Genomic DNA, 27,837 nt, shown 5'->3' on the forward strand with positions numbered 1-27,837 from the left:
TTTACAGCTGGGAGGATAATTAGCAGCCAGCGAGGCTGATTATTAACCAGCCAAACAGACAGACTGGGACACTGACAGACACTGCACAGTGCCAGATATGGGCCTTCACATTGGTTGGCGTGGTGGAAACCAGACCGACGTGCCCAGATCACTTCAGCACTAGCATGGCTAAAGGCCAGTTGTAAAGAAATCAGAACTCCCTATTCAGATGCTAAGCAGAATCTTATCTCAGTGCCTCTTGCTGCTGGCCCCTCATGCTTTACACTGTACAGGGCAAAGCTATTAACGAAAATGCAGGTGCCACCTGTGTTAATCTGCATTTTCCTCTGTGTGTGTGTTAAAATGGGTGTGTGGTGAATTGGGTTTATGTCTCAATAGTTCTCTTTCGTTGCTGTGTTGGTGCAGAGGGGACAATATTAAGCAAGATACGACTTGAACAATATTCTAAAAAACATGTTGTATTATTTGTGTGTTTTCAATGAATCCTCTTGATAAATGAGTCTAAACTTAATATTGCCAAACACAAGAGTTCACACCACCCAGAGAGGCAGAAATGAAAGCAGTGAATCATCTTAAGTGTTGCTGTAATTGCAAAGATTTGTCTCAGATCCACCAATATCTTCTTATTCCACAGGAAATGAAATCTAACGACACTAAGTGATCACCAAGGGATGTGTGTGTCTCATGAACTGATGAGCGTGCTCATTTGACTCCACCGATCTTTAAAAGCCATTAATGTTCTCTTGTTTCATGCACAAATTAGGCCCTCACATGGCTCCTAGATGTTTGGAACTCATAAACAAGAAGGGGAGCATAAAAGGCACAAATGCACTTGCACACACATGCCTGTACCCATACCCTGTAACACATTCCAAACTCCCTCTCAGTCGTCCAGCTGGCACAGTGAGCATTTGCCCTTTTGAGGCCTAAATGGCACAGTAAGGGAAAAATGAACCCCAAGACGCTGCGTTGTACTGAAGCTGAAAAGATCGGCATAATTTGCCAAAATAAGCCGTGCCCAGACATTAACTGTGAAATTTACATGTCAGCTTTGCTGCATCTTTCTTTAAAAACTCCCTACGGTGTTTCATGAGGAACCAACATATGAGCTCCAAATTTGTCAATTGGCTGTTTTGTTACGCAAAGCAATATCATTCTGAGCAGTCTGAGTGGAAGACATCTGCAATTAGTCGGTGATTTAAATTACAATTCATTTAATTGCCTGTTTTGGGAATTCACTTCTCATTTCTTTCACTCAGTTGTAAATTAGAAAAAAAGAACTATAATTTAGAACATATTGCCAGAATGTTAGTTGATTTCAGGATCGGTGTTAACTAAACTTATTCAGGATGGTGTAACTGTAGAGCTCTTTGTATCACTATATCTGACTCCAAGCAGAAGGGAGTTGTCCACATGATTTAGCTCCTTTCACAGCAGTTTAGGGCTGATAGGGCAGTTGTACTTTTGGATCCTGATAGGCTGACCTTTGATCAGGCTCTGGATGTGACCTCCAATTGATTGACCATCATCTGACCCCATGGCTTGAAAACAGAGCTGCATACAGGTCCATTTGGCAGTCTGGAGAGTATCGCTAGCATACACTACTAATACAGTTATTCTAGTGTTATTGGAAGATGTATGAAGGGAGAAATAGCTGGTGAAGGCAGGGTTATTCCTGTGTCAGAGGAAGAAGAGCACAGATAATTCAATTACAGTCCAAGGAATATGAGCATCTGTCAGTTTATTCATTCTTATAGTGCCCAAGTTCTGTTACTGCTATAAGCCGAAAACTGGATTGCTGTCAGATTCAAGTCATTGCCTGCTTTATGACAGATTGAGCTCAGGTCTTTACCATCTCTTATTCACCCTGCATTTCATTTTTCATTAAAAAGACATTTTGACAGATATTTTGTGGCAGTACCCCAGAACACTGTATTTGCTGAGAGGTAAACTAAACAAGATTGTTTTCTTTTCTGCACTCTTCAACGCCCACTTCTCATTCAGTTCTCCCTTATTCCAAAATGATTAAACCCTTTAACTTGCAGCTGAAACTCAGATAGTCAACTTCTCATAAGCCTTAATAAGTACTTTGACCCTGTGAGTGAAAACAGGAGGCAATAATGTGATTGAGAAGCCAAGCAGTGGTTGACTGACAAGTCTCACTGAACCCTGAAATTTCATCCACATCGCATCCTTCCACCTTTTCTCAAAGGAATACCTCATAGTTTCTCATTGTATCCCTTTGCCAGCAACACCAACTTTGGTATACTCTCTCCGGCTGCCTCTTTTCTCACACGCAGCAGGGGGGTTGATGGCCGAAAAATATGGCATCATTAACTTTCTTGAGTGGCAGACGTTAGACGTGCAGAGGGCCATCCTGTCTCAGCCCCCTGCTGAGTGTCCCTCAACCCCCATCACTCCTCCCTGTCATCCCTCATCTTTGCATTTCTTGCTTCTTCTCCCCCAAAAAGCCATCCACAGATTATACACTTGATGTTCAGTCAAGCACGGATGAGAAAATCCCTTGGGGGGGTCATATCCAATTTCAGCATCAGGAAAGTGCCACATGATTATTTCAGTTTGTTTGCACCATTTTAATTCAGAGTATGCATTTGTAAATGTAGTTGTTGTAATAGGTTTGTCTGTATAAATTTCACAGTGTAACTGTAGCACTTAAACTGTTGTGACTGGCTGTTTGCAAGTCCACTACCACGCAGTGTCAAGAGTTTTTGTTGTTATCACCAATGTGGCACGTGCTGCTGAGCTCCTTGTGGCGCAACGCCCTTTCTCATTAATCACAAGCCGTTCACTGCCTGAAGCCCTGACAACCCACAACCTGGTAGCCGGCTACCTCCCCCCATGTACACTGGGAAGGCTACTCTGTTATCAGCTAACAGGAAGAAGGCGACACAGCATTGACAGCTGCTGGTGGTCAGTTGGACCATCCCCCTTTTTTCAGTTGAAACTCCTCACTTCTTATATCCCCCACCAAGTTTTCTGGTTTTCACTTGTCTCGGGTTCATAAGTTTTGAAGCACCCAGCCAAAGGTCAGTGGATTTGTCAGGTCATCACAGCAACTCTCCACAACATAAGTTGTCAAGAGAGCTGGCCAACCATGACTGAGGCAGGCAGAGGCAGGCTTCCTTCTGGAGTGCAAAGAAAGAAGGATAGAAGGGGGAAACCGTTCTTTGTTAAGCGTATTCTCTCACACACTTCCTTAGATTTTGACTGTTTCTGTAAGGATGGGGGTTGTTGTTGTAGGATATTTCTGCTTTAATGCGCCCAGCGTTAAGAGCATGTTGGGGTCGAAGTCAGACTTGTGTTGTGGGGTGCTGGGGCTCATAGCAGCGCAGTGATCTAGTTGTGTCATGACTGCGTATCCGAGCTGTCACTTGTCTCTAATTGGCTTAGATCAGCCCACGAGAGGCTCAAAGCTTACTGACCCACCCACTCTCTCACTCTCTCTTTCCATCTTTCCCTTTTCCCTTCTCATCTAATTTTTTTCCTTCTTCTAAGCTAAGATAGTGATGCCACACATTTTAGATGATGCCATTGGACCATTTGATCCTAAAACCTTCTTCTTGTGCGCACATGTTTGTCACGTTGTGAAGCAGGGACCTTGTTAGGAGCAGGCTGAGAATGATGAAAAAGGCTGCAGAGGACAGTTTGATCTAGTCCTGTTTGGAGATCTGATTGATCAGGACCCTGAGGTCATTACAGGGTCAATACATGGACTGCTGATAACATGATAACATGGTCTGTCTTTGGGGAATAAGTCCATCGCAGCACATTCACATGCCATTACACCTCATATGTGTCCTAACAACAATTTGTCTGCCAGCTTCACCAAGATGCACCCTAGAATCTTATTTACTAGAACCATAATCAGTCAGCCCTTCTGAATCCTGCCAGAGTGGGTGGTCTTTGTTGGACAGTGTAGGATTTATGATGTGCTTCAAGGGTTCAGGGAATGACCCTCTAGTGTGCATCTCTGATGATGTTCTAATTGGACGGGGTGACCTTTTTTCACTATATTTTGAGGCATTCTTGGTCCTTGGGGGTGGAAACAGATTAAAAAGCACTAGGGGTGGGCTGATTGATGTGTGCTGTGGTTAGTGTGGTTGTAGATGGCCAGTGGTAGGTAGACAGACGGTTACATATGCATCCACAGCTGTTGAAGGAAGATGTACAGACTGATAATGGCAGGTAGCTACACCAAGCCTGACTGATTACTACCTGCTTCATGAGCCCTTGTAATAGATGTAAAGCCACCGTGTATCATGATGCAGCTTCAATGTATGTTGACTGGCTGATATTCATCTATGGTGTATATTTTCATAATATGTGTTTTAATATTTTTGTAAATTTTAGTGTTAGATATTTTTCTCATTATATAAAAAAATAGATGCATTCACACTTTTCAGTGACAACAATTAAGTGGAGTCCCACTGAATGCAATTTATACCACTGCACTGTCATAATAGCACTGTAATATACTCTTATAGATACAAACCCTCTGCATGAATATTTGAGAGATGAATACAGTATATTAATCCCCGTTTTTTTATTTTATTTTTTTGTGTGTGTGAGGGGGGTGGTATTTTGCTCTGCATTCATATGAGTGTGTGTATGTGTGCATGTGTTTATGTGTGTGCATTTGTGTCAATATGACATTTACCTCCCTGGTTTTGTTGCCAGACTGAATTGAAGTGTGGTGAATGGGGCTGTTTTGGTGCGCTTACTGGTGGATCCTATTTTAACAGTGTATGAAGCTGGAACTAATTCCTGCATATTTATTTGGCTTGGTCTAAGAAAGCTAGGCACTAACTCTACTTAAAATTCCAGAGGATACTAACAGGAATAGACTATAAGTGATATCAAAATGACTTCATACAGCTTTTTGAAGACTGTGAAAGAAATATTTTTTTTTGAAGTAAGCACTGAAGCATGCATCAAATTGATGTATTAAAATTGGCTTCTCTATCCATCTTTGGTTTTTTCTGTCATTTAGTTCCAAACTAATCTGTAAGCTGTGGTTAAATGCAAAAGAGAGATAATCCCTTCAATAAAAGATACAACACAGTGTGCAATACTACAGAGCTGTAGCTTTTCATCAGCTTGTTTTTATTATTTTCATTATTTTCTTTGCTGCTGAATTCCTGCTCTCTATAGATAAATGATCTGACTGCTTTTTAATAGCTTTGAATAAACATTTTAGTGTCTATGCAATAGGTATAGTTAGCGTGTGAGATACCTCTGCCCTCTTCTGTGGTCACATTGTCTTTGAGGATGCTGCTTATTGATAAAATCACCCAAGCAGCCAGGTTCAATTAAACCCTTTAAATTCATTCTTCCTGCGGTTCATCCAACATGGATAGGAAAAGGTTAAAAAGATGAAGGGGAAAGCAAGCCACATCCAACTCTCCGATCCACCTCCAGCAGGTTTGAAACCGTTTTGTTGCGGGCCGCATTTAAAAAGATCAGCTTTAACAACCTAAGCAAATGTCCATGAAAAGACTTGTGAAGGATGGACCTTGAACCCTCAGTAGAACAGGTGTGTTTTATAGCTCTGTATTTCTCCTCTGGTCTTTAATGCTTTACTGTCCCACATTTTTTATGTGTGTGTATGTGTTTTTCTCAGTGGTTGAAGCTCCACTGTAGCGATGAGCCAGACGCAGCAGGAGGGTTGCAGTCAACCCAGTGCCATGTGAGAGCTGCAGGGAGCAGGCTAACGAGGTGTTCAGGCAGCTGACGGCTTTGTCCTGCCGCCTACAAGGGGCGATGGCACAAAGAGGGTCCTGCAGAGAGTCCTGTCTGTTCTTTGTGTCTGTCTCTCTCCTCTACCCATGACTTTGGGCTACAAACGAAAGCTGCGCATTATGGCAGGTGTATGATGCCTTGTCCCTACTCCTACCTCCACCCCTCTATACACCTATTCTCAAGACAAGAAAAGAAAATATAGTTGGATAGTTTTTGTGTGTCATACAGTCAGTTGGCTTCAGTGCTACGTTTTGCTAAACAAATAACATTTAGATCATATTATTATTATCTTCTACCATGCACTTGCTCCATCTGACCATCCTCCACTCTGCTCTGCTTTTCTGTCACGTTTCTCCTGAGCTGAGTGATGATCCACAGGGCAGGCAGTTCTCTGTCATGTGTTTGCTACTTGTATTTACTCAGCCTCCCATCTTCTTCTCTTCGCTCTTGTCTCTAATTTATGAACTGCCACACTTGAGTGGGCCTATTGCCTATTAAAACCAGCACACTGCCTGTGTTTGTCCGGGCCTTTCCTGCTCCACAGGAAGCATCATATAGAGCCTTCCGTACTTAATGCCACTGCAGGCAACAAGAAACATAGACATAGCGTTGGATTCTTTGCCCACTGGTGAAGAGGTTTGATGCTTCTTTAAAAGGCCAAAGTCATTTGTCTTTGTTGTTTTTTGTCTCCCTGGGATTGTTAAGAGAAGATGGCAGCAAGAGAGATAAAGAATGAAGGAGTGTAAGAGCTAACATGAAAACATGCCAGCCTCTTAGGAATCTTTTTTGTAGATGGTGTTAATGTTTCTCATGTGAGCTGTTTTTTTCGCAGCTAAATTTTATTTTCTTGTTCGGTATTGAGGGGCCTCTGCAGGGCTTTTCTCTCAGTATTCTCTCTTATAATACTTGTCTAATCTTCACAGTTTAAAAGATTAGATAAAAATCTGATTTAATTCTCTATTAACACATTTAATTTTTCTCACCGTTTACTCTGCCAGCAGCATATGTGTGTTTAGTTATGTGAATGTCCCATAAGCATTTAATCATGTGGACAGCAGTGCTGCTACATTCAGTATCTTGGAGAAAAGACTATGAGCTTTGATCATTGTAGCTCTGTCACAGTTTTTTTTTCAGTCGTCAAAGAAGTTGTCTGTCCTCTGGTGAGTCAGCACCATGAGCTGAATTTTCCTGAATGTGGAAGCCAGTGATGCTCTATGTCTGTTGAAGCAGGTCTGACAGACAATTTACACCTTTGTCATCAACAAGCAGCACTGAAAGGACGGCATTACTGCAATATTTTATATGTGACCACTACCTGCTGAGCTCAACTGTTCAACCAAGTGTGTCCATATTGTAGAGGTAATCGGATTTAAAACAGAGAGACACGGGGGCAGATAACCAAGAGAGGAGCACAAAAAAAATCACAGAAAGGTTAGAAAGCAATCCCAATGGACTACAAATCCCTTCTCTGAAATCTCATTGTTTGGAAACCATGAAACCGGATTCCTGTAACAAGTCTCTGATCAGTGGAGCCTCTGCCCAAAGGACTCAATTAGACCAGAACAGACCCTTTCTGACCAGACCTTTATTTTGCCTCCTTCCCTCGCCCAGTATGCTGCTACGTCTGCAGTGGGGCTTTCTAATGCCCCAGACTGGGAGCACAGCCATGCTGCACACCGAGCAATCACATCACTGAGCCTTTTCCCCTCTCATTACACACCAGCATTATAAATCCACACCAGAATTTGAGCATGCATGCGTGTATGTTGCTTCCCAGTAAACCTGTGGCACTCCCTGAAACTTAGTGTTTTAATTGCCAACACAAGTACAGTAAACAGATATTAAAAACACTGGCAGAAAATAGCAGTTACTGAAATATCCCTGCAGTCAGAGGCAGTAACCCAGAGTTTAATTTCAGTCATTTTGCCCTCCTTCACTTATGATTACAGTGAATTATGATAATTTCTTGATTATGGTTTGCCCCCTGCCTGTGAGGACACCTCTTGTTTGAGCTCAGCAGAAGATAGCAATGGGAAGCATGTGCAACCCACTGGATGTGCAGTGTTAAACACTTCCCTTTGAGATGCCAAAACAGACACTGCACCTGGTGTATGTCCTTGCTGCTGTTGTTACTAAAACCTGCATAAGTTCAAAATTGCAAATACACTCGTTCTTTAATAAATGCTTAGATTTCTTCTGTGGTTCAAAAGAAGACTTCCATAAAAAGCATTCAAAAGTATCAACAAAGAGTAATGAAAGTGGAAAATGATAGATAAGAAGGAGCTTGGTTGATAATGTGGTTGCATTAATTAATGCATATGTGATAATGAGTGTGGACATGTGTGACAAAAAAAGAACATCAGCAGCCTCCATGGTCTGCAAACACAATGCCACATCACAAATTCAGTCGATCAGTGATTCAAATGATACAAGCTGGATCAGCCGCATTGTTTTGATCATACAAAAGACAATTAGAGTTTCATTTAAAAAGCAAAATTAGTTGATTTAGATTTAATAAGTGACCTGGGCTGTGGCAGACTGGGCAGCGCCTTGGAGACAGCGGTTGGAAGTCCACCGGGAAATGAGTGCCACATCACCAAAGCCCACTTGTAATGGCTTCTGTTGAGTCTTGATAATGTCTCCTAATTAGTTAATCAAAGACAATGGCCCTCTACATACACCACCCACCTTAGCAGCTTCTGTCTGCTTCACTGAGCAACAGCTCAGAGTATAAAGCCTTGAAATCCCCATTCACTCTCATCACAGGCGGACACACCTTGTTGGGCTTGGTGTACGCCTGCAGCAAGATGTACAACACATTAATTTGCAGAATTAAATGTAAATGGATGCATCGCCCCCCCCCCCCCCCCAAAAAAAAATTGCAATGTTCAGTGTTATAAAACATGTAAGAGGATAATGAAATATTATACGAGTAATAAACTTCATCCCGTGTATGGTGTCCATACTAGTCAGAAGGTCGATTTAAAGACCCTCTGCTCTGGACCGACTGGGGAAAACAGAGCATTGACAAAGTGTCTCAACACCCCGTGGAGCTGCCTCCGTAGCGTGAGTAATACTCTGTTTTCTCCATAATCAATTAGTAAACCTTCATTAGCCAGGCCATTCATTATGTTGCCGTGTCAGGGACGGGACATGGTGCAGTGGTCGCCCCTGGGATGGGCGCGTCCATGGGTGCTGATACATGACGAGGCTTTCACAATTGCTCTTGCTTCTAAAGAGAACACAGCCATTACTCTGTTGCACACTCAAGCAAGCATCAACATTTCTTTGCTGTAACACAGCCAGCAAACTAAACATTACTCATTTAGTTGCACCACTAAGTAAACATTATTTAACGCTCCTACACGACTAAATATTCATTACATTGTACAGTTAAAACCATTTATGTTCATTTGTATTTTTCTAAAAGAAATATGGTTTCTTTCCGGCATGACTATTTATTACGCCTGGCGTGCATATTTGGGGGTTGTCTGATAACAGCAAGCTGCAATGCTGTTAGCATTTAGATCAGCACTACACAGTTATACATCCTTAACAGATCCCAATCACTTTCATTTCTCATAACCCCTTTGAATATTACAGTAGCTTGTAAGCAATGTTAAGAATCATTAATGCAGAACAGATGTTAGTTTCATTCCCTGGTGCTGCAGCTCTCAATGCTAGAGTCTATGCAGCATTAGCTGCTCTTCTTTGCCTGCATATTTAGTAGAAAGAAACTATTAAGATAGAAAGAGGCATAGATTTTTTATGTACGTCTAACATCTTACCCTTACACTATGTCAGTCTGCTTATGTGAGTGTGTGTTTAAGATTATTACAGCACAGTGTGAGCCCTTTCCTCATGTCTAATGGCTTGCACTTTAGAAATATGATGAGGGGCAGACAAAGATTAAAAGAGTAAGATATTGAACAGCCCCTTGATGGATGAGAGCTGTTTGGAGATCAATTAAACAGTAAGAAATTAATTCTGCCAGCGACAAGCTCATTAAGGACCTGGTGAAAGGAAGGCAAAGGGGAGAAAGAAATGCATCATCTATCATATATATATATATATATATATATATATATATATATATATATATATATAAACACATACATTATACATACATTTTGTATAATACTGAAGCTGATCCTATATAGTACGTTCTAACACTAGGTCAGGTCTTTGACAGCGAGTTTGCTGTTTGCAAGGGGGTGACCTAGTAAAAAGGCATCTGTGAAGAGCTTTTTTTTTCCCTTCTCTACAGTGTTTGTGTCCACTACAGCAAGATTTGGCTAAAGAAGATATGGTACATTCAACTAATTATTAAAGCATTTTCATATCAAAGAACCACTGTGAGCTGCAGCTACAGGGGCCAACAGATGTGAGTAACAGCTGCCATGTTGAGTGTCAACCTTCTCGCTGCTGTCAGTGTCTATTTGCCCTGTGCATGGGTAAATAACGTGTTGTCTTAATTCATTTACCTCCTCTTGCAACAGCCGGAGTGTAATAGATTCTAATATTAAACACGATCCGGTTCCAGTGTGCAATTAGTGTGAAGCTCCACCTATTAACACTTACATATTAATGATGTCTCCCTGGGTTTACTGAATAGTGAATGTGAGCCATTGTGAGAAAGGAACACATCAGTCAGTTGACGCCCCCGTTTCTCTGCCTGCCAGTGGAGGCACTGTGGCACTTGTATGGTTCTATGGCAGATCCAAACTCATTCCTCCCTCCAAGGGGAAGGCCATCCTGATGCGAACACACAGACAGACAGGCAGATATCCTTGCCAAGTGGGGCCAGGCCTGCTCAATGAGTGGTCTGTTTGTGTGTGCAAATGTCTACGTGGGGGGGTTTCCATGTCGACTACTAGGTGGAAGGATGGTGTGGGGGTGGGACTGCTGAGTGGTCGAAGGTGTAATGTGTGTGCAGATGGGGGATGTAAGGTTTGCTTGCCGAACAGATGTTTTAGGGGTGTATGTTTGTCTTGGGGGTGTGACATGGTCAGTGAAGGGCAGTCAGGGGACCACAGAAAGGACATTGGTTGTTGAGCCTGCTGTTCTTCAGAGGTTGCTCATCCAAGAATGTTTAATACGACACTAGAGACTTTATCTCTGGAAGTGAGCCCTGTTTTTTATTCTTAGGTTATAATCAGAAGCTCTTGAAAATTTTGCTCACAGCTGTACTCATGCGCTCCTGGTGGATGTTAATATGGCCATTAGTTTAAAAGTAAACTTTTTTTCTGCATGGTAGTGAGAGAAACTGATGAGAAACAAGCATCATAGGACTCTTTTCATCTCAGCCTGTCTGTGTTAGTGGTGTTTTTGCTGCTCTGCACCAAAAACAGATTGAAGTTTTCATTAAGGCAGAAAAACTGTCAGATTCTTGACAGTTTTTGGTCTGGACATATGCTTTGCTACAGGGAAGGCAAACACCAGCACCAGCCCAGAAAAATCTCACCTTCTCATCTTTATCAGTCTATTTCAATCATTTATCCAGCTTTTGTCCACATTCCTCCTACAGATGTAGTTATAGAGGGGTGTTCATGGGCCTGCTTGGAGCTGTCTTTCATATTTGGTGAAGCTTTTTTTTTTTTTTTTTTTTTCTTCTTCTAATGACAGATAGAGACGGGTCTTTGAGTATGGATCATGGCTCTGTAATGACTCTCAGTGTGTATGTGGGTTAGTGTAGGGTGTAGACCAGTGCTGAATGGGAATGAGATGAATGCTGGGTAGAAATGAATTTCTAAAGGCCATGGTGCTTCATCACTAGCCTAGCACTGCCCGTCCCACTCCTGCCTGAATAACAGCAGAATTATCACTCAGAAGGAGGAGAACGCGATGAATACCTCCAGCTACTACACCCAGGGGACCCTGATACCCCCCACCCATCCCCGTCGCTTTCTCTTAAATTTGTACACACAAACATGAACTGGCTGCACACTCACACAGGTAGTGATGGGGAGGGGGGCTAACATTATACACTAATGGTCTGGTCCATTAATCATACAATGATGAAGGCCATTTCCTTTATTTAATTGGCTGCCAGTATCTCTGAGTCTTTGTTGCATGTCATTTCAGACTCTCACTGCCAATATGCTTGTGTTCGCTGCACTCTTGTAGTTAGCAGAGTGCAATATCAGGACATGGCTGAGAGCTTTTCGAGACACATCAAACAAGTGTCTTTTGTATTTGGTCATTGCATTTCAGTAATACACTCAACAATATCATAAAAACAAACCTCTGTTTCTTCATTCAGACTGCATTGCCCCAAAATGTGTTAGTATTCAGTTTATCATGCTATTACATATGTCATTTTTATTTCTTTACAGTATAAAATCTGTTTAGATCCAATAACTGTTATTATTCAGGTCAAAAATTTGAGTTCACAAAATGTCATCAGGGAGACACCTGATCAGCAGCCATATTCATTCTGTAACATGACAATAGCCCCAAACAGACAGCCATAGTCATAAAAAGCTATTTTCAGGGACCAGAAGTCCTGCAATGGCATCAACCATACGCTGTCTAAAATTTCAAGTGGAAATACAGACGCAAGTGAACCGGAACGTACTGATGCTACATGAACAAATATTTCATCTTTCAACTTTTATTAGAAACATGGATATGAGACTTATTCAAATGCCAGTATCTTAAAGAAAGTATGTTTTTGACAACAGTAGCTAAAAGAAAGCAGACGAGACTGGTTCAAACAAGATCTTAGTGAAGGAAAATTTTGTTTCTTTGTTTCTTATGTATATTTGCTTAGTTATCACTGGCATATGGCGTACCTTACACTATGTGTGAAATCAGTGTAGTGTGTATCTACTGTCATCAACAGAAACCCATTAATGGTGCTGATTTATAACTTAAGGCATACAGCACTAAAATTGATTTTTGAGTAGAAACAGACTTATCTATTGTTGACTTACAAAAAGAAGTTACACATTTGTGTATATCAGAAAAGATTTGACTTTTGTTATTAGGAGACATAAAGTAATTAGTGGTGATAGACCAGAGTTGTTGATTAATGAAAATATCAATATTGCTGGTAATGTGGTTTAAAACAGTTTCAGATGTTTTTCTTTTGGTTTTTTTTTGTTTTTTTTTCTCTCATTTAATGTTCAGCTTTAATGGGATGGGGACATTGTTTTTCTTAACAGTTTAGTCAGAAAGGATGAAAGCACTTTAAGGAGAAAGTGTCCAGTCATGGATCAGATTTCTTCCAGAGACAAGCAAGACACGAGTCCATTAGTAAATTATACAGTGGAAAGTTCTTCAAGTTGTTGGTATTTTTGTGAATTTCTAAAACATGTTTCCACATGGTCCTTTATTTTGTTGTTAATTAGACAAGATAGATCTCTCACTGCTGCAATAAGAGAAATAAAATAAAAAGCATGCACTTATGTGGTGCTTGCAAAGCCGTCTTTTGATTCACAAAACAACAGCTTAACTCAGGCTTGTGCATTAGTTTAACGCACAGTGTTCACAGTGCAGAAAGCAGAGTTGGAGAAGCAGAATGCTGAGGTTTGCTTTAGTTTTTTCTCTTTGAAGGCTGAAGGAGGGCATGGCAATATTTACTGAGATAGTGCAAAACCTCCCCATCCTTCCTTCGTGATCCCACCCTGCTAGGCTGGTGTTTGAGCTTCACAGCCATGGGATGTGTTTTGCACTAGTACATCTCTTCCCCCTTCCCTACCCTTTCCCCCGCGCCCCCACTCCCCTCCCTGCAAGCCCTCCGTGGACATGGTGCACAGGGACACCCACTTCCTCATTAAAAAACCAACAGCCATTAATGTTAGATGAGGGCAAGAGGAGCTGGAGGAGGTAGAGAGAGGGAGGTGTTTTCCCCTTGATCGACTCCTAAGGATGTATGATGAATCCTTGCAGACACGTAGGCCGACATGCTGAGAGGGGAATGGAGATGAAGGCTGCAGACATTTTTTGCAAAAGACAGACCAACAGACGTAAATGTGATCGTTTAAAGTGACTACAGCATCTCTCAGAAACACGGTTTTGCTTAATGATAAATGCATAAGAGATTTAAAGGGAGCAAATGTAAAGAGCAGGATTTGTTCATACAAAGTCACTCTAATGTCTCTGTGTCTCTCTCTCACACACAAAATGAATATGGAGGCAGCAGTGCACTGTAGATAAAGTGTTAATACCCAATATATCCCTGCTGTGAGGTCTTAAATTGGTAGGCACCCCCAAGTGAAAATAAATGACACAGAGTATCAGCTTCACAGCCACAAGTCTGGATCAGACTGATGAGAGATGGCCAAAAGCTGACTCAATGGTGATAAAATGTTTGCAAATCTCTGACATTGATAAGAATGCTGAGCTCATCTCATAGAAAGCAATGGGTTTTAGGATTGACCTCAGCTTCGCCCATCAGTAAAAACACAAAAACACAGGATCAGAGCATGAAAGCACTGTATATATTTACATGTCAGAAGTTTATTTATGTCAGAGCTTTTTTCTTTGATATGCTCATGAGGATCACCACTGTGTGCTCTGTATGTGTTAATTTGCGTGGGAGGAAGTTGGGGTTCATCAATATACTGCTGTTTTTATAGAGAACCTACAGAAATAAGTAGCGTTTACAGCCCAAAGCAACATGGATGAATCTTAAAGAGAGAGTGTTTGTTGCTGGATTGGTGTGTGCCTGCTGCACATTTTGTATGCATGTGTACACACTCGTCTTTTCACATATTCATCCAGTATTATTGAGGTTGCGGGCAGAGTTCCAGGGCTCCTGTGAGAAGGCGAACTTTGGATACAGAGCTGTAGCCCTATAGCGGTGGCGGGTCTGTGGGGATCTTGCTGACTATGTATGTCTGCAGGCCCTGTCTGTGTGCACAGAGCTGGGGGAGACAGAGGCGAAGAAAGTGGGCAACTCAAGCTAGTTGGCTGGGTAATGAATTTACTCCTGCGGCACTCTTTAAAGCATAATTACACTCATCAAAGCCAGAAAGGCCTTTCTCGCCCACTGAATCTTAGCTAAGACAAAAGCTAGAACACAGCCGCTTAATTTTCTGTTCATGTTAATGCACCTCAGTCATCACCACAAACCACAAAATTATGTCTGTGTCCTTTTCCACCTTCTTCCTGAAGACTGTCCTGCTTTTCTGTGTAGATATGCAAAGTAGATCTCTCTCTCTCTCTCTCTCTCTCTCTCTATATATATATATATATATATATATACACACATATATATATACACACACATATATATATATATATATATATATATATATATTTATATATATATATATATATATCCTCATCCTTACAACTTGTTCCCATTTATTTCTTGATCAAATCTCAAATCTTGGCTTCAATGCTGATGCACATTTCTGAATTCCCTGTTTGACTATTCACAAATTCAGATCCATGTTCCTCTTTGGCTATCCATCTCCTGTATCTACCCAAGACCCCCCCCACACACACACACACACACACACACACACACAAACACCTTACCTGCTACTTCTGCAGAAAAGGTCAAGGTTGTGTGTGAGCATTAAGTTGTGTGTCCAGGCACACGAGGTTGAGTGTGTGTTTAGCATACAGAGGAGCCCTGTAAGGAGTGTTGAAGCCCAGCTACACCTGTTCTGGCTTTGGTGATGTTTGGAGGCAGATGAAGGAGCTTAGTGCACCATCCAGCTGTAAATTAAGACATAAAGTGTCTGGTATTGTGTCATAACTAATTCTTTTTAAGACATACAAATGTGTACACATGAAAATGTGATACCATATGCAGTTTTGTCATGAGATTCTTTAAGTAATCAAATTATTTACTTCTTAACAAGCTTGCAGTGGCAGCTTCTGTTGTGTCATTGAGCCACTTAACATGATAATAACTGCTAGCACCACTGCAAGTTAGCCCACAAGAATTTTTCACAAGACAGATGTAGCTGACAACTGTGGGACACCCCCCACCCATCCACCCACCACTTAAAGCCCTCCAGATAAGTGCATCTCTTAGAAGTCACACTACTGTAAAAATTGGAGAGGACAACCACCACTTTGATCTTTCTAGATAAGTTGATGTTATGATTTGACCCTTCACTATTTAATTTGACAACAGCTAAGTGAGAATTGGGGAGGGGGGGTAAGTCCCTATTCATCCTACAGATGTGTGAGCCACGTGGCTCCTTTCAGAGTAGTGTCATGGCCGAACAATCTGCCATAAACCTAAAAAATCTTTGCTTTACCTTAACATTATCTAATTGATAGAAAAGACCATAAAGGGAATACATTTATTTTATGTGCTTTGCGTGTTTAGAGTGATAGTGCATAGTATCGTCAGTCTAAATACCTGAGCCCTCTTGTTTTTTTGCCACCTTTTTAATTTTTATATAAATAAATTCAATATAAGCTTCCCTTCTTTCTCCCATTCTTGGGCGATCCATCCCACTCAGTCTTACACCAAGTCAACATAATAAACAGTTTCAGTGTTTTGTTTTTTCAGCAAAGCCTTTTTGTCTCCTGAGGATTTATCATCTGCCTGCAGTATTTTTGGGGTCTTAATCTCCCTCTGTTTGATTGCTACCAGCTAATTAAAGAGAGAGGATGCCAAGCAGGTGACAGAGAGATGGAGCAGGGTGGTGGCAGCAGCTCCTGCCTCATCCTTTGTTTAATTTGCCACAGTCTACTCCACTTGCTCATTGTAACTATACTTGAATAAATTTTAGTTTGCAAACTGAAACTCTGGATATCGCTACATGTTAAGTTGTTTTTTATATTTGATTTTATACTAAGTTGTTATTCACCCTCACTAATGGACTGTCAGGAAAGGCCTGTCAGGGGTCAGCAAGATGAAGCATGTCTGGATTTTCAGGCTGTGTGACTGAGAATGTTTACATTAGCATCCAAAGTCTATATGAGCAAGAGGGAAAAGTCAGGTTAAAGTAATTATAGAAATAGCCTGACTTTAATCTCTCTGTCACTGTGCTTCCACTGGTACAGGTCTTTCGCTGTCTATTTGGCCTGATACCTTGCCACCCATGAGGTTTTATCACTTGAGGAGTGAAAAGGTGGCATGCAGATATGAAGGTGACAATGAAAAATGTCAGAGATGACAATGAGTTTGTCACATTGGAGAGATGCCCTTTTCCACAGTCCCCCAGCAGAGATGCTCTCTTCACAGGTCTCAATCCCTTGTCAAGTGGTTAAACCTGGACATCCATATGCATGCTGCTACACATGAAACAGAATGCATCTGCGTGTCCTGTGCTGAGGCCGCCCTGCTAGACAGGCAGAAAGGATGTTCTTGGCCTCGAGGCCAGTGAGACAACACAGGTTATGCTGACTGGGAGAAAGGGGCCACGGAGATCCTGAGGGCACACTAATGCACTGTAACTGGGTGAACTTCTGTTTGTAGTTGACAAAGTAGACATTAGCACAGCCATAATCAAAATGACCTCTTCTGGCAATGCACGATCTTTGGCTTTAAGGATTTGGGGTAGATCATAGATATATCTGGAATATATTCTTAAAGGAGACAGCGAGGGAGTATATGTTTAAGCTTTAATCATAGTTGCACAAAGTTCTGCACAGGCTTTATGTGTAAGCAGCTTTACCAAGAAACAACATCTATTGCATCTTATTTCTAATAAAATTTGGTGTAATGTCTACATTACTTATTTTATTTGCACTTGGGTCACCTTCTGCACTTAAACCTCTATATCATCACACCCAGAATCATCTGTCACAGTTAGACTAGTGTCTATTAATCATTGGGGGGAAAATGGGAGATATTTGTCTTTGGTCCTATCTTAAAAAAGGTTGATTTATTAGCTAATGCTGTAATCACTGTCTGTTGTCAAGTTATTCAAAATAAATTCCTCTTAAATTTTGTTTTTATATGTTTTTTATTGCTTTGGTGATAAAGGAAAATCCACTATTGGAGATATGAAGTGCTGCAGCAACACTTAATTAATCTTAATTGTCTTGGAAAAAAAAAAAAAGCCAGCCTGCAGAATCACCTCGTTTTTCTAAACGACTCTTGCCTCAACAATATTGCATACAGCCATTTTTCCCTGTCTCTCCTGGCGTGATAAAATGTGCTTTTCCTTACTATCTATTCCTTATCCACTCTGTTCCGCCACACACTCTTCTCTCCGGCTGAGGAAAAGCTTTCGGAGGCTGCCAGAGCAAACCCGTCATCTGCTGGCAGTCTATTTGCTGTTGTTGGTGGGGGGATGAGTAATGGCAGAACCACTGTCCTTATCACCAGTCCACACACCTGCACTCCTGCCTGCGCCACAAACTTAATTGCCCCCCACACATACCCCCGCCCTGCTTCAGGATATCTGTTTATGCTCCACATTCCTGAATAGAGGCCTTCTGTCCATTAGTGCCATGGCTGCATGGGATTTATAGAAGTGCAATAGCCTGAAAGCTAGAAATCAACATTTCTGGCTTGATGGGGCGTCAAATGCTCTTGTTTTTTAATTTTTTTTGTTTTTGTTTGTTTTTGGGTTTTTTTTCTGAGCAGAGGAAAGAGGTAGTAACTTTCTGTTCTGTGAATGTGCTGAGGAAAAGGAGTGGTGACATTTGCTTATGATTTTCAGGGCTGACAGATCACCAGTGCTCAGGGTCAAAGTTGGCATTACACTGAGGAAAACAATAAGGCAGGGTAAGCTAAAACAAATAATAAAAAATCCCCAGAAGGAGTGTTGAAGTGACATCCACATAGAGTCAGACAGCCAGTCCTAGAGTGAGGGGCATAACAAGGTGTAACGCAAATAGAACAATGGGCTCTTATGCATGGGGTGAAAATAGGCAGCAGGATTTCCAGTAGCCCCAATATTCGCTTCTATGCTCAGAGACCTTTTTCTACACGAATGGTTTTGCATAGCAAAAAGGACATTCAAACATGTTTAATTTATTTAATAAATCACTCTTTAGGCACACTATTATCTGAAATATATAATTATTAAACAGTGAAATAATCTTTCTGCCATTGTGAGACCAACAAGCAGGAAGTGTCTGTTGGATTTTGTTGAGATCTCTCTGAGGCAGCATTACTTTGGGCTGTTGAAAGGTAATTGGGGGGTCATTTGAAGCCCTGTGGTTGTAGATTCCTCAGCTCCAGTGCTCCTCTGACAGGTCTGAAATAGCCTTGTCTTTCAGTCACCATGAGACAAGAGGAGTATCTCCAATCCATCCGAAAGGTCTTGTGAAAGAATTCTCTAAGGAGATCATGATTGTACCCTAACAGATTGTTTCTCTGTATTATGTGTTTCTAATAAAGGATGGCTTGTATGGAGTTATTGACATGGATGGGCTTTTTTTGTTGTTGTCTTTTTTTCTTTTTTTTCTGGTACATGATCCTATTTACTATCCTCCTTTTCTTTTTATAATGGCAAATGCCAGATTTGGTGTGCACATTAGGATGCTCTTGCAGTTGCTTACTTTGTTTCTGTGCTTTTATGATAAAAAAAAAAGGGTGGAATAAAAACTAGAGATGAAGATCATTACGATTTGTGAGGCTGATTGCACATGATTCTTTCACACAAGCTACCTTCTCAAATAGAAGCAGTGGCTGCTTCAGTCCTGAGTTTGACCTATAAAAACTTGCAGCAGCTCTAGTATCTGTTGAGGAGCATGCAGTCTGCTCTTGGTGAATACCCCAGAGAGAGCCTCCATTAAGACTCCAGCTGGAGATAGTAGCAGCCACAGTTACTCTCTTGTCTCGACACTAGTATCCATGGTTAGAATAGTGCAGAAGGCTTCTATTGGCAATCCACCCCTCCCCTGTGATAAATATCCACCAGCCTACAGGATGACACCAAATTTTTCATCATTAATCTGGGCCATTATGAGGCTGTTTCCCCCGCATTGATCCCTAGACCAGTCCAGCTGACGCAGCCTCTCCAGGTTGCAATGCGAGGAGGGGGAATGGTCACTGGCAGAACTGGGACACCGCCAGGCTACCCAGTCAAGAGCAGATGAGAAAGCCAGTTTGAGCCTAAATGTGAAGTGTTGCTTGTGCATACTAAGCAGGATGCTTAAATACTCACACATTAAAACACAGCTGAATCATTTCATATATGCTCACACAGACACATGCACAAAATGCTGTGTTTCTAGATATTTCAAGTTAGATCAAGATATCCAGGTGTTTACCGAAATGAAGCCTTACTTATACAGTTACAGAGTGTTGCCTTCTGTTACATTTTCTACACACACTGTAAATGCACACCAGTGAGCTCAAGGGAACAGATGCGCAACTTTTGTCTTAATTTCATTTCTGACTTTTCCTAGATTTGCTCTTTTTTATTCTTTCTATCTGCCCCAATTGAGATTGTCCTACTGTTGCACATTTCCAATATTCCTGGAAATGAGATGAACAGAATGCATTATAACCCACTGGGGAGATATGTAGAGCAGGGAGAGCCACCTTTTTTTTTTTTTACAAATGATATCAAATCAGGGAAAGGAAGGTCTTTCAGCTGTGAAATTACTCATCATCTGGGTCGTTCTTGTTTCTGCTCACAGAGTGAAACAGAGAGTTACCAAAATGCAATAGAGGAAAAGAATACAGGAGATATTTGGCTCGGCATATGTTCTACACCGACTATTTTTCTTTTCCCTTTCATCAGGTGTTGAGGAGTCTTGCCAGAGCTGAGTTTGTGTCCAATGTCTTTGCAGAAAGCAGGGATAGAGATAGTCATAGGGTCACGTGGAGGTACTGACATTGAGGAATTCTGTGGTTCTTCTTCCTTCAAATTTCTCTTTTTCCTTTTGTTGTCCAGAAAATAACCTCATAAATGGCACAAAGGCCTTAATAAGCATTGTTTGCTACTTGCTACCAACAACCCTTATCAATTAAATTCAATTCAAGTATTTATTGTCATTGTCACAGAAGAACAATGAAATTACGTTTGGAGCATCCACATGCATAGTTTATAAGTGAAATACCTAAGTAACCCCTAAAAAACCTAGTGTAACCATTTAGCACAGTATGACATCAGTACAATAACATCGAATTAAGATTAGAATACAATGTAGTGATAATATTGAGGTTGAGTACTTAATAAAGCTGTAAATAACCATATTGTTCATATAGCGCTCACAGATGTGGCTGCTGTTGTGACAGGCAGCTCGGTCAGAATGGCATGGTGTTGTGTCTGAGGGGAGGGGGGTCAGATGGACGAGGTAATTACTTGGATCACTGAGCATGAAGGTGGGGCCACGGACCGCTGTCATCACCCGGCTAACAGCTGGAGGCAAAAGCCCCTTCAACAGCTGGGTGATTATATACACACTCACGCACATGCACACACACACACACACACACACACACACACACACACACACAAACACATGCATACAGTCACCAAGAATTACCTTCACCTGTGCTAAAAGGAGAGAAGTGTTCGGTGCTGCTATAATTAATGCCACAGCCAGCTGACTACTTTACTCTTTCTTACTGTGCTGTGCACTCCATGATTAAAACAGTGAGCTTACAAGATCTTCTCACAGACCTACTCCTCATACTGTCATTAAGCTTGTATGAGAATGTAACATCCCCCATCTCCCAATGTCTCCTTGTGTGTTTGAGCTGTTGACATCCCCATCTCGCTCCTTTACCTCCAACGTGAGTCAAATAGAGACATTAATGGAGCGGGGAATCCTACTGTGTGAGTTATTACTCTGCTCTTTCCCTAATGGAGAAAAATTTAATTATCAGTTAATTTGCTGTGTTGTCTCTGGTGACATAAAGTTCCCCATAGTGTCAGCTCCCATTAAATGCTCTGCTTTGACTCCTTTATTCAGACACTTGGAGCCAAGAGCTCAGGTAGAAACAAAGCATTTCTGAACGTTTTGTCCTTTGTGACACATCAACACATGTCTACAGTAGCTACAGCAGTCACAAGGTTCTGCATTTCTCCATGAGAGGTCAGATCTCAGTGAAATATGATTAAATTAGAGCATGAGTTTTTCTTAACCTGTTCTCTGTTTATACAGTTAGTTTTTCTTTTAGTTTTTGTTTTTCCTTATAGTAAATCGACTCATGATTACAAAGATAAACCAGGAGCAGCACTAAATTTGTAAAATGAATAATTCAAGTCCCCTCAGGAAATATACACAGTAGACCTTTTGAAAATAAGGACCCGATTTCAACCTTCACATAGTCACTCTTATTATTATCCACTAAGTGTTTTCTATAGTGTTCCTCATTTATCTGTCTGTCTCTACTTGTAACCACTGGGTATAATAATAGTCAGTAGTGGAGCCGTCTTCCCTCCACATATTATGTGGATGCCATCCAGTGGGACCATTAAAACAATGTGTTACGATTGGGTGTCTTGAGCAGTGAAAGGGATTGATTTCCATTTACCCCCCATTAAATCCTCAGACATCTGGCAAGCCTTCGCCAGCATGTTTCCAGCTCCTCCTTTTTGTTTTCTGTTGAAATATTCAGGAGTATCTCTCGCATCCATGCACTTACTACCTCCCTGTCAAAATACACTCAACCTAATTAATTTATTTATTTAGTTTTTTGGGTGAGCACACACTTAGCTGGCTTTGTGCATAACCCATTTGACATCTGAATTGAAATCAACGGATATTATGTGGTGAAACTTCATGATTGTTACATGATTGACTCCTGTACTGCAAAAGTGTGGTTTTATATATATGTATGAACCATCTGTAAATGAGCGAGCCAGTGAACAAAAGGTGTGTGCATGCAAAAGTGAGACTGTGAGGATGCTGATATTGTGTTGTTGTTTGTTAGACCTGCAGGCCAAGCGTAAAGACTGAGGAGGCACATGAAAAATCCATGATAATCATCCCACCACAGTGCACACAAAAGCCTATTTAGAGAGAGAGAGACCCCCTCCTCATTGGAGGCACTAAAGGTAGTGGCATCGTCAGTTCAGTAGGGCGTAGTTTTTTTCTTTACCCTTAGAGAAATGTCTCGGTATACCAGAACAGCAGAAAAACTGGAATATATATATATATTATTTTTATTTTTTTTCCTAGATCTTTATCATTTTCTTTTGTAAGAATTATATTACTAAGAATGGTGCTCCACTTTTCTCCATCTTCAATCTGAATATTTTAGTGGCTGTTATTGAATTTGGCCTGGGGCTCTGTCAAAAGGGGTATAAATATATGGGTCAGAAGTGAGAAATGTTTGGCCACCCCCATCTTTGCTCCTTCAACTATTAGAACAAACATCACACAGCTGTTTATCCATGCGTACCTCGCCTGCAACACAATATCTTATCAGCTGAGAATCCACACCAGCCAAATCAATTAGAGCCTGTGAATATCTATGGATCAGCAGTGTGAAAGCATCAACATCCCCCCAGCTCCTCCAGAGAACAGCCAAATTAATAACTCTAAGTGGATAATGCCCTTGCTCCTATCGACATCAAAATTGAATTTTTGCAAACAGCTGAAATATAGTTGGGGGCATGAGCAATATAGTCAGCAATACAGACATTTGCTTTGATAGCTGGGTATCCTAGGGTTCTGCTCAGCACATTGAAATTCAAAATGCAAATTCTTAACAATATCTAATTGGCAGGGGGTGTCTGATATAAAAGTGTTCCTGAAGCTATTTCTTCCCAGGGACTCAATTTTCAGCAATTCTTCTCTGCTGAGTGGCTCCGTTGAACAAAAAGACCAAGAGCAGGACAGAAAAATAGATGTGTTGTGCAGAAACAGGTCAAAGAGAAGTCAGTTCCACTGGCTCGCTGTGAAGCAAGGGACTCTCCGGGAGGGGAAGCAGCAGTGCTTTTGCAATGAGGGAAAGGGACAGCAGTGCTTTTACATAATACATAGTAACATGAGTGCCAGTGGATAACCCCCTTCCCTTTTCTGAATGCCTACTGACTGTTGAGGTCTCTCTCATTTGTGCTATATTATGAAGTATGGGCTAACTACAATTCCAGGATCACCAAAACACACTCATTCAGAGAGTCCTTGTGTTGGCACCACTTCATTTTTTTTTTTTTTTTTTTTCCTCATTAGTGTCAGCTGTGACTGCTCGTTGGGAAAAGATGCGTCTTGTCAACAGCGAGAAGCAGCAGTGCATCAACACAGACTCTCTGAGCTGTTTGTGTCTGGAGTTTGTTAAAGTTAATCTGGCTCCAATTGGCTCTTTTAATAAGATGAAGTGTCTTCTCTTTGGAGTGGTTTATTCTTCCCAGAGTTCAGTAATTTATGGGTTGTCCAAGTTACACTATCAAAGGACTTGAAGTCATAATTTACTTTCTGTCATAAATTTAACTCAACTATGACTCATAACTTCTGTCTTATCCTGTTCTGACTATTTTGCTCATTTAAGTTTTGCTCATTCCAAGGTCACGGACTCCCTGATTACTTTGTCCACCCTCTCTTTATCTTTTTTCCCCCCTTAGCCCCCTGTGTCCTCATCACTCTTTCTGTCTCTTTTGTCCTTCATCTTTTGAGTCATCATTTGACTCCTTTCCATCATAAGTAGATTGTCAGACTAAGTAGTTCTTGTCTTTCTGTATCTCTAGTACCACATCTCGAGTCCACAATGGCTCTTGAAACTACCAAGACGGTTAGATAAAATATTTATTTTTCAACTCTTGAAAAAACATGGAGAGAGAGGGCATTGTCCTTTCCTTCAATGTCAACAGAGCTGTGGTGGAAATCATTGGCAAAAATGTAATTAGTTTTTTATCTACAGGCAAATAAAACATACTGTATTAACTCATTCATTATGGTGATATTTTCTCTTAAAATGGCTTACAGTTGGAAATAGAGATATTGCAAAGCAACTGGAAAAGGTTATCTATTCTTAACACCTAAAATTTTTACCCAAGTTCTCTTTTTAAATGTTTAAAACTTGTGAAAATATCGGGTGAGCTGTATTAATTTTCCATGTCACAAATTTAGCAGCGTTTCCAAAACGGTCAGTGAGGCCAGTGAGGGGTTAAGAAAGGCCCCATCTATGTTCTTCTTTGTCCTCTCCACTCAGCCGTTGAACATGAAGTTATTGGGGTCTACCTGATCTGATACAAGGGGAGATGAGGTCAGGTAATCCACTGGCCTGCTTGCAAACACTCTTTCATGCTAGACTGATTTTCAATAAATAAGAAATGTTGTCTCGCTCTCCAATATAATATTAACCTGATCTTCCACATGAAGAGTTGGGGGTGGTACCTGCTGGTGGCAGAAAGGCCTCCAGGCTATGCTGCTAATGGATACATACATACACAATGTTTGAGGATTAGATGAAAATGCATCTAGAGGGAATATAACCCGTGAAAGCAGGGGGGAGGAGTAAAGGCATCTAATTTTTGCTTGTTTCAACAATAAGTCTTCTACATCTTTCCATGATGGTCATTATGCTCTCAGTACATAATCTAGGGTAGTTGGACATTAGTAATAGCATTTGTGTCATCCATATGGAACAAAAAAGACTAAGTAGATGAATAAATGGCAGATCTGTGTTGAATCGTATGGACATACAGATGCTAAAAGCGCTGTTTTCCTTTGAGCCCTTCTCATTTGTGCTCATCCCAAATTTACTTTTCTTTTGTAGGAGATATATTGGTCCCAGTCTGGGGGTAAAGCAATGAGGCTTAGTCCTCAGAGGATGTGCTCTATTCCAAACGGCCACCCCAAAGTTCTCCCTGAATACTAAAACCTCATCTCAGATGATTCAGATCATTTTCAGTGTTATACAAGATAAAATACTGTGCTGGAGACAAAAAGAGTAATTGCTAATGGTGACTTTAGAATGGCCTCATTCTGGAAATGAGAATGAGGGTGACAGAGAATATTTCACTTCTTTATCTCAAGCTTTCATTAATGCAAGTTTAATGGAAAGGATGCTCAGAGAGGAATGTTAATTATCACCATTCATTTTTTACTGAGCAGAAAGCTGAGGATGGTTTTTACCAGAACAAAGATGATTCATACTCGTTCGTCACATAACCTGTTCTTTCCCTCAGACAGATTTCATCTGTCTTGTTGCATGGATGCTGCCCTCAATTGGCTTTAATAACAGTCTCTGTTGATTCATTCAGACCTTTTTGTGTGTGTGTGTGTGCAAATCAAACTTGGAAGACATTTCTTTTTCTATGTTTAATACTTGTACTCAATGTTGAATTTTAAACAGGTTTGTGAGCAATGAAGCTACAAAACCTTAACCATGTATCTTTTATTTATGCATCCTCTGGGTTCTGATGTATGTGAGCATCATCTGAAAGGTAGAGTTTGTCTCTCAGTATGTAGAGGAATGCAGATGTAGTGGTGAATGCAGAGTGGATACACTATTGTTCACAGTGTGGAACTCGTCTATAATTTACAGAGTCCCCCCTTCCCCCCTCTCCCTCACTCTGTCACTAATGGATAGTGGTGTCTGCTTGGAGATTGAGCAGGGTGTTGAGATAGGCTGGAGTGTTGCCTCTTGAAGACCCCCCTCTGCCATCATAGCAGATAAAGAAAGCCCAATTCAATTTGGTGCATGTCTGGTCCATGCAGCGGGTTACCAAAGATACCAAGACAAATCCTGAATGCAGCACCATGACTTTGAGGTGGGACACATCTCAAGAGAGAAGATATTTGTGGGAGGGATGATGAAGGTACAGAGAGCAGGGAAGTACGATGTGGAGTGTACACAGATCATTACCATCCCCTGTAGCTCCAGGGCTTGTCATGCTGAAGGCAGGCAGATTGAAAGGACTAATGGGAGCTGGGGTGATGCTGCGTGGAGTAATTTAGTGCAGAAGGAGGCGTGGTGGTTTAGAGAAAAGGCAGAGGGAGAAGAAGCCTGTAATCCTCATCATAAAAAAAAAGAGAGAGATATCGTTTCACCTCAGTGTGCAGGAGCACCTTTGATACATTTAGCATAGGTGCTCAGCTGAGAGAGTGATGGAGGTCACTACAGCCCCTAGGCTACATTGAAATGACTGTGCAGCAAAAGCTGCCTATCCTTCTTTGTGTTTTGTAAGCTCAAAAGAGAACAGCCTTTATTGTTGGCCTGCTCAGAACCTTGACACCAGATGTGTCAGCCACAGGATGAAGAACAGCTGCCGTTACGTTGGAATATGATGGCCTGGGTAGTAAAACTCTGTGAAGTTCAGTGGTCATGGCGGTAGCATGTGTATACTGGGTTTTGTCAGGTGCAGTATGCAGTGATCATCAAACAGTCTAATGTTAAATTAGCTTTTATTCTTCATTTATTTAGTGTTCTTAGATGGCCTAATCCCACTTTTTACTTATTCATACAAAGAAGCAGAAGCTTTTTCTCTCCTGTTAGCAAAGGAAGGATCAAGAATCAGGGGTTCCGTCCAGATAGCTTTGGGCAAAGCCGTGTGATGAGAGCCTGATGAAATGATTGTTTGAATTTGAAGGACACAGAGGAAGCTGTCGGAAGCTGTTAAAATCAATTTAATTTGTGCTTTGGGATCAAAGGCAGGCCTCTGGGCCGCTCAGTATTTTTAGTGTTGCCTTTAAAGTCATCAGTCATTTTCAATCCTGATTAACTTATGGAAACCGCAAGCTATTTCTGAGGTGTTAATTCTCATTACCCTGTTGATGGATAAATGCTGACTGGGATTTGCTTGAAGTCTCCACTAACAGTATTTACACAGTATATCCTTTATTTTTACATGCAAAAAAAAACTCTGCATCAAGCTGAACTGAACATACTGCAAACCCAGAAGTTTATGTGTTTAGTAATGCTCTTTGCATCTGTACCAGTGTTTGCTGTTGCAGGTCAGTCATTTATAAGAAATTTCCAGTAGAGGCATGCACCCAATTACACTCAGTAAGAGCTTTCCAATTCTAAATGTATTGCCAATGTATTGTTTGAAGTGTTTTTAGAAGGTCAGATATAATGTCTGACCTATTAAGAGGTGGCCCGAGGACACAGTATTCCAGCTGGAGATTGAGTACATGGCTCTGGACAAAGCAGCTGATATAATCTACACCTCCTTTGAGAAGAGCAGAGGTGTCATTGAATGTATACCTGAGCCCAAAGTGCATTAGTGTTTATAAAAGAGGATGAACACACTTCAGTGCACCAGGATTAGCTTGTGGGGGGCTTGTGGACAACCTGCTGTTTTC

At 41.1% G+C, this 27,837-nt stretch overlaps 1 protein-coding gene across 11 annotated transcripts in view; it reads left to right on the forward strand.

The window, feature by feature from the left end:
* Positions 1-27,837, forward strand: part of robo2 (roundabout, axon guidance receptor, homolog 2 (Drosophila)) — a 259,653-nt gene that overhangs the window by 126,056 nt on the left and 105,760 nt on the right. The window contains exon 1 of one of the 11 annotated variants that reach the window (XM_041995041.1): positions 20,985-21,028. The exons of the other annotated variants lie outside the window; for them this stretch is intronic. The gene's annotated coding sequence lies outside the window, so the exon portion shown is untranslated. Of the gene's footprint in view, positions 1-20,984; positions 21,029-27,837 lie in introns of those variants that run through there. 11 annotated transcript variants of the gene reach the window in all.

The sequence above is a fragment of the Melanotaenia boesemani genome, chromosome 9 (genome assembly GCF_017639745.1).
Source record: "Melanotaenia boesemani isolate fMelBoe1 chromosome 9, fMelBoe1.pri, whole genome shotgun sequence".
NCBI classification, from domain to species: Eukaryota; Metazoa; Chordata; class Actinopteri; order Atheriniformes; family Melanotaeniidae; genus Melanotaenia; species Melanotaenia boesemani.